The 11,962-nt window shown below is 41.2% G+C and overlaps 1 long non-coding RNA gene across 1 annotated transcript; it reads right to left on the reverse strand.

The window, feature by feature from the left end:
* Positions 1-303: 303 nt before the first annotated feature.
* On the reverse strand, positions 304-11,582 carry LOC136316164 (uncharacterized). Its single transcript, XR_010727659.1, has 3 exons — positions 11,395-11,582; positions 11,149-11,210; positions 304-3,423 (listed from the first exon to the last, which is right to left on the reverse strand). It is a non-coding gene; the product is annotated as an uncharacterized lncRNA (long non-coding RNA).
* Between the last annotated feature and the right edge of the window lie 380 nt (positions 11,583-11,962).

Consider the following 11,962-nt stretch of genomic DNA (forward strand, 5'->3'; position numbering starts at 1 on the left):
CTCCACCCCTTCCCCTCTCCTTCCTCTCTGTCTCTCTCTTCCCCTCCTGCAGCCGAGGCTCCATTGGAACAAAGTTGGCCTGGGCGCTGAGAATGGCTCTGTGGCCTCTGCCTCAGGTGCTAGAATGGCTCTGGATGCAACAGAGCGACGCCCCAGAGGGGCATAACATCACCCCCTGGTGGGCATGCCGGGTGGATCCCGGTCGGGCGCATGCGGGAGTCTGTCTGACTGCCTCCCCATTTCCAGCTTCGGAAAAGTGGAAAAAAAAAAAGAAAATAATTTTATTTATTTTTTATTAGGGTAAACACATACAGAATATGTAATTCAAAAGCATATACAATGAGAAGTCAATTTTCCTTCAACGACCATCCCATAATCATCTAGTTTTTCACCTAAAAGACAATATTGTTGTTCTGGAGTTGGTCTATTAGAGACTTCTTTTAAAAACATTTTTTAAATCCTCTAATAACATCAGGTCATTAGGTTCAAATATTGCTACCAGGAATGTTGTTTGGCCCCTTTTTAACAGGAGGAACGGGTGTAACCTCCAATTTTCTTTAGAAAATGGCAATGCCTCTAACCAACCCGGAAAGGTAGGTACAGCCAACCTCACTTCCCAGATGAGGAGAACTGTGAGTCAAGGATACTGTGTTATTTTCCCACTCAAACAGGTTGTTACTGGTAGAAGCAGGTGTAGTCATACTTGGCCAGCACAGAAGTCTCTCTGGTACCAGTTAGACTTCTCCAGTGTGGGGGAAAATTGGTTTTCCTGTTTTGAAGTCATGTTCCAAATGAGCTTGTAAGAAAACTTCAATATTATACTACCAATGTGCAAAGTTCCAGCAAAATACTGGGTGCGTGAATACAAATACACACTGGTCTGCAACCCATCATGACCTCTTCACATCTCCCTGCCCAATTTTGATGGCAGGTTTAATTGTTGCCATGATTCACATATTCTCAGGAAGGAAGGCTGGGCTTGTCTCTTCTACTTAGCCACAGTAACACATATTAAGAAAGGAGGTGGTTCAAGGCAGACTTTTTGCAAGTGCCAGGCAATTGGTCATCATTGTTGGTGGTTCATATATGCAAATTTGCCATGCCTGTCTCCAAACCCCAATGCAGCCATTCCTACCTTTGGGTAATACTTCTGGCAGCTCAACCATGAGGTGTCTGAGGTTGTCGGGGGCTCTTTCTGTTTCCAGCTAGGTTTCACTGGTTTGGGGATTCTTGAGCATATCTGGGTTTGCTTATACATGGCCTGATTCCTTTTTAGGCTTTCTGCATATTTGACCATGATGGACATACAGCAATTATTTTAGAATCGCTTTTTAAATGACGACCATAAATAGTTTCTGAAGCATTAACAGGAGGACATGTTCCCCATTTTTCCCATGTCACTTTGAATTGTCATTAATAATTGGTTTGCATTATTTGTATGCTACTACCCCCACTCTCCAAGGGTAATAATTTTGGCATTATTTTTAGTCTGTGTGTATTGTTTTGAAAATGACCAAGGAGAGGAAGAGTACTTTTTTAAAGGAGATTCTTTAAAAGCATGGGTTTATCATCTATTTTTACAAAGAATTAAGTGTTCTGATGATTATCCCTGATCCTGCAACACTGAAACATTCCTTAGAGCTCTAAACATGCACCTAAAAATCAAAACCCACAATTATCAATGTATCCTCGATGTCCTTTTCTCCCCTTGTTCTAATAAAGCACAGAAACACATCTGACCCAGACTAGTATTTCTTCGGATTAGAGTACTAAGCTTTTAAATTGCTTTGTAACTATATTAAGGTTTGTTGAAAACACTATTAATTTTTTTCTTCTCTCAGTCAAGTAAGAAAGAACGTTCTAGAAAGTAATATTTCTTATTTGTGATATGCAAAGAGACATTGTACGTAGCATCTCAATTCTCCCCCAAGGAAGAATTGACAAGAAGGTGACAGGGGATTTGTCATAGAAACCTGGGACCACAATCATTGGTAGTTGAGGCCAGGCAACACTAGAGTCCTCTCTATAGGTTACCATGGAAGAGGGGTCCTGGGGGAGAGGCCACGCCTGCCTTCACCATCAGAGCCAGACCACTGGTTTGTGGTGTGAAAGCTCTGATTTTTGCATACAGGACAAATCATTTTCAAGCATGCTCTGGTAGGATGTTCTCGTTTGATGTTATGGACTGAATGTATCTTCCCAAGACTTATATGCTGAAGCCCTAACCTCCGATATGACAGTATTGCAAGTAGGGACATTGGAAGGTAATTATGTTTAGAAGATGTCATAGGATAGGACCTCTTATAATGGGACTAATACCCTTATAAGAAAAGAAAGAGGGACTACAACTCTCTCTCCCTCTCTCTCTCTCTCTCTCTTTCTTCCACATGAGGATACAGTGAGATGTTCATCGGCAAGCCAGGGAGAAGGCCCTCACGGGAACTGAATCAGCTGGCATCTTGATCTCGGACGTCCCAATCTCCAGAACTAAACTACATAAACTAATTAAGGGAGTCCCTGGTGTTTAAGTCACTGCGTCTGTGACATCCTTTTATAGCAACCAGAGCTGACTAAGACAACTGCATACTTTAATGCTACTCCAACAGTGAAATTTTAACTTATCATTTTAGCCCTTTACTCAGTGTTGCTGAGTTATTTAGTGGAGATAGTTATTTTTCTAACATTTCAAGTTCCAAGACTGGTGTAGGTCTTCCTAACCAGGGGTAGTTAGTTTTCTTTTCTTTCTTTTTTTTCTTTTTCCATTTTTCTGAAGCTGGAAACGGAGAGAGAGAGTCAGACAGACTCCCGCATGCGCCCGACTGGGATCCACCTGGCACGCCCACCAGGGGCGACGCTCTGCCCACCAGGGGGCGATGCTCTGCCCATCCTGGGCGTCTCCATGTTGCGACCAGAGCCACTCTAGCGCCTGGGGCAGAGGCCACAGAACCATCCCCAGCGCCCAGGCCATCTTTGCTCCAATGGAGCCTTGGCTGCGGGAGGGGAAGAGAGAGACAGAGAGGAAAGCACGGCGGAGGGGTGGAGAAGCAAATGGGTGCTTCTCCTGTGTGCCCTGGCCGGGAATCGAACCCCGGTCCTCTGCACGCTAGGCCGACGCTCTACCGCTGAGCCAACCGGCCAGGGCCTAGTTTTCTTTATTACATTTCTCTGAACATTCATTCATAGCACTTGATCACCAACACTGGCTTCCATTAGTTCATTTCTTCTCTTTTGTCTATGCTTCTCCACTGGAACCTTAGTTCTCTGATGGTCAGGATTTGTTCCCTTTTTTCCCCTCTGCATCTTCAACAGCTAGCAGAGTGCCCAGCACCACAGGTGCTGAATACATGACTGAGTAACGTGCAGAGCTGGGGCGTGAAGAAAGTCAGTAGGTGAGAGTATCTTGAGTCAGTGCTAGTTTGGTCCCTGAAAAAAAAAAAAAAAAGGAATTCTTTGGATGATGTTTCTTCCATGATATCTCTTTCCATCCCCGTTTCCTTTCCTTTTTTGGATGCTGTCAAACTCATTTTCTTGCTTTGCTTTAAACTGACCCATGTCAAAAAACTAAAAAAATAATACTGAGTCAGCAAAAAAGATTCCTCAAAGCCCTGAAGGAGCTAATAGAGGGAATTGAGAAACTGCTTGACCACAACTGTAATATCAAACACATTACAATTTGTACTCAGAACCAAGAAGAAATCTAGCACAGAGCCACAAGATAATGCCCTCTGACTCTCCTCTGTTTGAGGCAGACTACAAAGCTAGGATCGTTGAATATTGACATCAAGAAAAGAGGGAGAAAAGATTTCTTCATTAAGCAATTAGGAGCCCTAATTGCCTTGTATTAAGATGTAAATTTGCATAAAGATAAGGAGAAAATGGTGGGTGGAGTATATGTAGATTTTTATAATGTATTTGATAATCCAATTTTTAGTGGAGCACCCCAATGATCTTACTGGTGGAAAGAGGATGATTAGTCACAGTTGAGGAACCAACTTGAAAACAGGCAGTGATGAAAAGTGTAGTAAACCAGTGGTCCCCAACCTTTTTTGGGCCATGGACCGGTTTAATGTCAGAAAATATTTTCATGGACCGGCCTTTAAGGTGGGATGGATAAATGTATCACGTGACCGAGACAAGTATCAAGAGTGAGTCTTAGACGGATATAACAGAGGGAATCTGGTCATTTAAAAAAAATAAAACATCGTTCAGACTTAAATATAAATAAAACAGAAATAATGTAAGTTATTTATTCTTTCTCTGCAGACCGGTACCAAATGGCCCATGGACCGGTACCGGTCTGTGGCCCGGGGGTCGGGAACCACTGTGGTAAACAATTACAGATGGGGAAATAAATGGAAAGGGAGCCGTGTACAACCCCCTGTTTTACAAAAATTACTTATAAATGAGTTTTAGTTCCTAAATCTGTGAATGACACAAAATTGTCTTTGGAAAAAGAAACAGGGTCCTTAAAAGGTAAACAAAACAATAGTTTAGGAGTAGCATAACTATTCCAGTACCCAAAACAGAGAAACGTCTCTTCCATAGTACTCATATAGAAAATAATATGGAACATATTATGTCCTCAGTAGCATTTTTACAGTTAATAAATGATGTTTTATGAGATTGTGTTTATGCTATTCTTCAACAGATAAATACTTCAATGTCAAAGTTTAATGCTTACCATTTATTCTTAAAAATCAGGAAGCACAAGAGTACTCATACATCATTAAATGTATCAGATTGACTAAAAATTTTTTTTGGTAAAGGAGCAAGGTAAGAAAAGATAAATGTAGAAAGTTGAGAAATCTGTGTAAGTGAGGGTAAAACTGCCAACTAGAACATTGGAGAGGTTTTCAGTAATAGCAAAAACTAATATTTATCAAGAGCTCACCATCTACTGCCTACTGTTCTAAGCACTTGACATTTTTTTTTTTAGCCTCCTAACCACCATATAAAGTTGATGCTTTTATTATCCTCATTTCCTTAGTAATAAAGCTCAGATAATTCACTAGTCCAAGATTATACAGCTAGCGAATGTTGGAGGTGGATTTAAACCTAGGGAACCTGATTCAGAGCTTGTGTGTCTTCCCACCACTCTAAGGGACCTCATCAAATACATAAAAGATGAGGGCACTAGAAACCAGGAAAGATATTGAAGATCCAGAATAGTTTTCATTGAGAAAACTCTTCCAAGAAGAAATGAGAAAGAAAGAAAAAAAGAAAGAAAAAGAAAAAACCCCAGAGTATCAAGAAGAATGCTGAAAAAACAAAACAAATGTTGTTTCTATTGGTTTATATAATTAGAATGCATTTACACCTGCATTTTTGTTGGCAGTTCTGGTCAAATTAATCTAAGAGGGAATCAATAGATTGGCTAAATAAATAAATAAATAAATAAAATAAAAAATCATGGTCAGAGATTGAAGGGAAGTTTGGAGAAAGACTTTATTTTCAGAAGAAAGGTTGAGAAAAAGATGAGATTAATATATATAAAATCATATCCAAAAGGACTGCAGTGGATGCAAAAATTATCCATGAAATTGCTGTCAAATAAATGTAAAACACGAAAAGGATGCGATGCTGTACTCATGTAGTAACCTGCCCATGGCATTGTTACCCCAAGTGTTAATGCATGCTGATTATGTGACATGTGTTGCTGTGTTAGTAACTTACTTAGAATCATTGTAAATAAATCCTGAAAAGAGAGATGGTTTCATCCTCTGAGGGTGATGTCAGGGAAGGTCATTATGGGCCTTCCCCGGCCAAGGATTTCTCAAAAAAATAAAAGAGGGAAATAGAACTGAAGTGGTCAAATGTGGCTTTCAAGTCACACAGACCTAAATTTAAGTTCTGACTCTATGGTTCACCGAGAAGTTATTTAATCCCTCTGAGTTGTAGTTTCATCACCTGCCAACTGCATAGAACCATACTTCACTGGGCAATTGGGCTTGGCACATAATTGGCACTGAAAAAAATGTTGGCTGTTATTATGATTAAGATGACCCCATATATGTCTGTGTGAAGTGCTCAAAAAAGCCCTTCTCTTCCGTTGGGCTGAGGATGTTCAGGATTTTAATTTTATGTTACCCGAGCTGAGATTCTCAGGCTCGGCTCAGACTTTCTGTTGTATCTCTGGGTGCATGATGGGAAATTGCTGTGCTCTCCCTTCCTCTTGGGAAAATATATACTTTTTTGGCATTCTCTTATAAGTGACAATAGCTTACATATTTATCTCTTAATGACCTTTTCTTAGTAGTTTACACTTATATATTGATTGCCTATACTGTATATACATCTTTGATGAATTTTGTTTTTTTTTGGTTACTTGGTTTGTTTCTGATGACCTTTTCATGCCTATAAAGTGAAAAGATAATGACATTGTGTGTTTGCCTTTCTTGTGACACTGCATTTCTTTTGTTTGCCATTTCTTATCTTCTAGACTGACAATCTTTGAGTCTAAGGTCCAAACATACTATAAGTAAGAGCAACAACAACTCTCAAATCAGCTTTCTGCGGTGGAAATGACAAGCTGAAGAAAAGACAAAGTAGCTTGTGCTTGTTATGACTCACATGTTGCCCAGAACTTCAGTCCCTGCCCCATTTTGTTTAAATCAAGCATGTCAGGTGATCTGGCCATTGGCCTATGTGTGACTCTCATGTCTATTTTGCTGAAGCGAGGCCAGCAGTCAAAGCTGGAGAGTCTTGCTCTGGGACTTCAGCTATGACAGTTGCCCAGGAAATTATATAGTAATTTATAAAATGATATCTTAAATTTTAACATTTTTTATTTCCGAACAATGTCATTTTTTTAATTTTTATTTTTTTCTGTTTGTTTTGTGAATAGGTGACTCTATTTCACTGACAGCAGTTAGGATTGACCTAAGAGAGAAACAGGAAGAAAGAAGCTGTCCAGAACTTTAAAATTATGTATTTCCGCTTCCATCATATTTAGAGTTTCAAAGAAGCAAATAGAGAAATAATTTTTAAAAGGGAACACCAGTCAACAACAATTACAGTGGAAAGCAAATAGTTGATTCTAATGTCAGATTCTGACTACTACCTTGTTATTTTTATGAATTGACATCTACCTGAAAGACATAACTTTGGGGCTCTGGGCCAGTGGTTCAGCTGACAAAGCATCAGCCCTGCACACACTGCGGTTGTAGGTTCGATCCCTGGTCAGAACACCTACAGGAAGCAATCAATGAGGGCACAAATAAATGGAACAACTAAGTGGAACAGAGAGTCGATGCTCCTCTCTCTCTTTCTCTCTCTCTTTCTCTTTCTCAAATCAATGGAAAAAATTTTAAAAAAGATGTAACTTTGGGAAAACTTACGAAATGGAAAAAACATTGACAATAAAGCATGCTCACCCCATTCCTCTACCCTTCCCTCAGTTTCATATTTTTCTGGCTACATTCATAAGAAAGGAATGAAAGGTCAACGAAGAACAACACAGTCTCCTCCAATCTTGAAAACTTCTCCAGACGCTCTAGCTGGTGCGTACCTGGAGCCTGGGGCCCATCACTGTAAACTCCTTGTGTTGTTGCTTCTGTGTGTGTGTTTCTCAACAGCGGTGTCTGAAATGCAATACACTCAGAAATGCAGTCAACATCCATGTTGGCTTAGATTTTTTTTTAAAGGATGTTTTCAACCAACCAGGTAAACATATCACAGAGAATTTCAGCTACAAATTAAAGTGTACTTTGCAAGTGAGAGATGATTAGAACTACACTTCCATGACTCCCCTCTGCGTTACCCGATGCACGCAGCTTTCCCCCTGTTATTCTTCACAATTACCCAAAATTGCCAAGGTCACCTTTCTGCACTCTTTTGCCTGCATTCACCCTCGTCTCTTAATGCTGTTTTTGAATCGTTTTATCATATCCAACAATAAGAAAGGGGCAAGTGAATAAAAAGCGAATAGGACCCTCCATTCAGAGGTGCTGAGCCTAGACTTTTGTAAATGATACAGGCACTACGTAATAGGTGAAAGCCTTGGCAATCAAGGCAAATGCCTATTTGTCTTAAAATTTTTTATATTTATTTTTAAAAATGAATGTTTATTTCAGAGAGAAAGTTTGAATGTGTTCTCCGGCAGTGCAGGAAGGCTCCAGAAAGGCCCCTGGCTCCTTAGGTCAGAGAGGGCACCAACTTCGGGGATGGTATGCAAGTTCAGTTCAAATTCCAGCTTCCTTGTTCCACTTGAACAACACTCAGAAGTCTACTATGAAGCCTTTTCCCCACCCCCCTTTTTGTTTTGTTTTACCTTGTTTTTAACCATCGAATTAAGGAATTCTGGATATTGATTAACTTCTCTCCCTCCTCACCACCCCCACCCCCAACCTCACACTGTTCTGACTGTCAGTGACTAAAGCACCACAGTGCTTTAATGAATTTTCTACTTTGATGACAAAAATCCTTGTTTTTCTTATAGGAAAAGGTTTTCTTTACTTCTCACAAAACTAATCTTGCCCCTCTGACTCCTCTTTCCCTGCATCCCTCTACTCCATGCTGCAGGAAGGAGCAATTAAGGAATCTTGCTTTGTTTCTTTTGAAAGTAGTAAAAAGAAGTGCCTTTGAGAACCCTTCTGCTGAGTCATGGCACAGATCCTTTTTCTACACCACTCAGACCATTGTGAATCAGGGTAGGAAGTCTGAGTCGGAGCCACTGTTGAGCCAAACCCTGGAAAGACAGAAGGGTGGAAGAAGGGACGAGAAGGGAAGAAGAAAAACACCCTTTACTGAGTAAAAATTCTGGTCTTCCTTCCAGCGTCTAGTTTAAAAGTGCTGACTCATTGGAATGAATCTGAGGTTCAGGTTAGAATTTTCTTTTAGCAGATTTTGTGATTAAAACTCACTGAATAAACCCTTTTTAACCTGTTGCATGGCACAGTCATAAAGATTAAATTCTGCACCTTCTCCGCCCCCCACCTCTGCATTTGTCAAAAGCATTACAATCTAGTTTCTTTTTGCACAGCACTTGGGCAACTATGGGAGCCAGGCCTTCCGTGCCCTTCCGAGGCTGGACAGGCAGCTGCCGTGTAGCTGGGGAAGGCTGCGGCCCCTGAGTGGAAGGCCTGCACCCAGTCCACACCTTCTGAGCCACGCGAGGCAGGAAGGAGACAGAGATAAGGTCCACAAAGGGTGAAAAAGTTCCCCTGGCATCTCCTTCTTCAGGTGGAGGTCGAGGGCCTTGACATTGTTACTTCTGCTGAAAGGCGTGTGGCACTTGACCTGCTTCTCTCTTCTTCAAGATTTCCCAGAGGGGGTACCTGACACCCACTCCCACCCACCTCCAACTTCCCAGGCTACCCCCTCATCTGCAGCTTTGTGTCCTCCGCTCTGTACCTGGCTGATACACTATTGTACCACTTTCTTGTCTCTCCAGAATGGGGAGCATTCCTTCTAAACACGGGACTCCAGGAATTTCAGTGAATCTTTGCAGCTGCCCGTCTAGCACTCAGTAGATGCACCGTTGTTAATTGCACGAGCAAACAAGCCGCGGGAGCCCACAAAGCTCTCTGACTTCCTGAACTGCACCAGCTAGCCACATTGATGTTGAACCAGACAGACCAAGCCTAACAACTTCTTAAAATACGAGATACTTTGGAGGAGGGGGGGGACGGAAACCATGATAGAAGTCATCTCCTGGTAAACAAAGGAAGAATCTTTGAAAGGATCAACAGATAAAAATAAGCTGGGAATCTGTGTTTTACTGCAAATCAAGTATTCTAAACCCAGGTTAAGGGCTGTCTTGCTTAATCAGCGTGGGGCGATCGCAAATCCGGTTATCTTAGGTTCTGTACATGTGTTCTTTCTTCCAGTTCTGTGGTCTAGTTGGAGCCATCAAAATGCTCCTATGATCTATAACAATTGTCTCCAACGTCTTAAACTGTGCACTCTATAAGTGACAAATGTATCAGCATGCACTACTACCATGCTAATGCATCATGTACACTGTAAAACATCACACACATAAATTAAAAGATGAAATAAAAATATAAATGGAAATTCCAGCACTTTCTTCCGACTCCTTGCTGGATCATTGTCACACCCTCTGGGGATGGCACACTCCAGTTGTGGAGGTCAGGGCTAGCGTTGGCTTCTCCCACCTGTCCTATCCATGACTTACAGATTTGTACAAAGTCCGAAACTACAGGAGCGGGCTACTCGTTATGCTTCTCCCTGCCCAAATATACCTTTCCTCATCAGATAGCTTTGCTTATCTCCCAGAAATGTGGAGATCAATGGATGATATACTTGAAGAGTGAGGTCATTTGTTTGGTACATTGTATATCAATTCCTTCTAACCTCTACTGTTTTCTGGGAAAATCTTGTTTTATGGAGTCATGTTGATTCTTGAATGAAGTGGGGTTATAAAGTCATCTTCATCTTTGAATTGTGGAATTTTAGCAGTTGGAGGAATTTTAGTGGTGACCTCTAGCCTAGTTTTTACTCAGTGACACAAGACAACTGAATAAATAAGACAGAAGGTTCTTTAATGTGGCTGATAATCTTCATTGCCTGAAAAACTGACCTTTCCTCCTCTTATCTAATGTTGTTTACCCTCCACTGAGTGGCCATATGCTGGAAGGCAGGCTGTGATCCCCCTCCAGCCCCTGGGAGTGCATGTTAATTAGGGTAAGTCAGTTATGTGGATTCTACTCATGAGCCTTGCTAAGTGCTTGGTTTATGCTTAGGCATGTAGCAGGGTCTGACCAAACTTCTTGGAAAGTTTCTTTTCCTTCAAAAAAGGGACACAACTGATAGCATTCCCTTGCTACCTGTAGATCTGTAACATGGCTACTTATACTTCAGCAGCTCCCCCGAGGACCACGGAGGGAGCCAGACTACCAGAACAACCTGTCCAGAATGCATGACAGACGAGAGAGATGGACACACGCTATGGGGCTGTCCATTTAAGCCTTCTGGGACTTCCTTAACTCTGGGCTTTGTAATATGAAAAATAATAAATGTTCTCATTGTTTAAGCCACTGTTAGATGCATTTTCTGTTATTTATAACCAAATGTATCCTGATATACTTATCCAAGGAGGTTTAGAGATGTCAGAAGTATAACAAGAAGCCAAAACTTTAAAAATAGAAAATACTATATGCAAATAATTGCTTAAAAGAATTCACTCACCCCGCAAAGTAAGTTTGATCCTTTCAATTCAGGAACATCAGTCCCTGTAAACTTAGAAGGATCTGAAAGAATAAAAACATTTAGTTATAAGGATGTTCAGTTGCTTTGCTTCCTTTGAATGTCCAACTCTGGTGATGTCTTGATGGGCTTCTTTTGGGAATACATATTTATTTTTTAATATTGAGCTCCTCAGGCAAGGATATCCAGTTACACTATAAATTTCATCTATTGGCAAATGTAACTTACCTACAGAGGCTTGGGCCAACCAGTCTCGCAGTGAATTAGTGGCAAAATGCCTGAGTGTGGAATGAGGGTTTTTGTACGGTCAAACTAAGACTCCATCTGATGCCAGTCCAAGCTGCTTTTGCTGCTGCCAATTAGCTTGGACACTCAGAAATAACCCAGGAGCTTAGGAAGGTAATGAGTGGTTTCAAATCACCCATAGATACCCATAGTAAATGGAAAAGCTTTTGTCAACATCTTTAATGGTTTGAGTTGGTAAATTATTAACAGAATATATGTGAAGTTCTCAGCATTTCAAATATACTTACTTTCTGAACAAGAACATGGGGAACAGTTTCTCCTGCCAACTCCCAAGTGGCAGGTGCCTACTCTCCTGTCCCTGCCTCCGTCCCTCGCCCAGACTATGTTGAGTCTTCCTTCCTCTACAGAAGGCGGCTTCCCTCTACATGGTTGAGGGCCCTTAGCTTTTTGCTCTTGCACCAGGCTTGGCCAGACCTTGTCATGTGACTACTTTTATTCCCTTTAAAACACCTCCTCTCCTGGCATGTGGCGGAAAGGTCACAATTTGAAA

Source organism: Saccopteryx bilineata, chromosome 12 (assembly GCF_036850765.1).
Source record: "Saccopteryx bilineata isolate mSacBil1 chromosome 12, mSacBil1_pri_phased_curated, whole genome shotgun sequence".
Classification (NCBI taxonomy): domain Eukaryota; kingdom Metazoa; phylum Chordata; class Mammalia; order Chiroptera; family Emballonuridae; genus Saccopteryx; species Saccopteryx bilineata.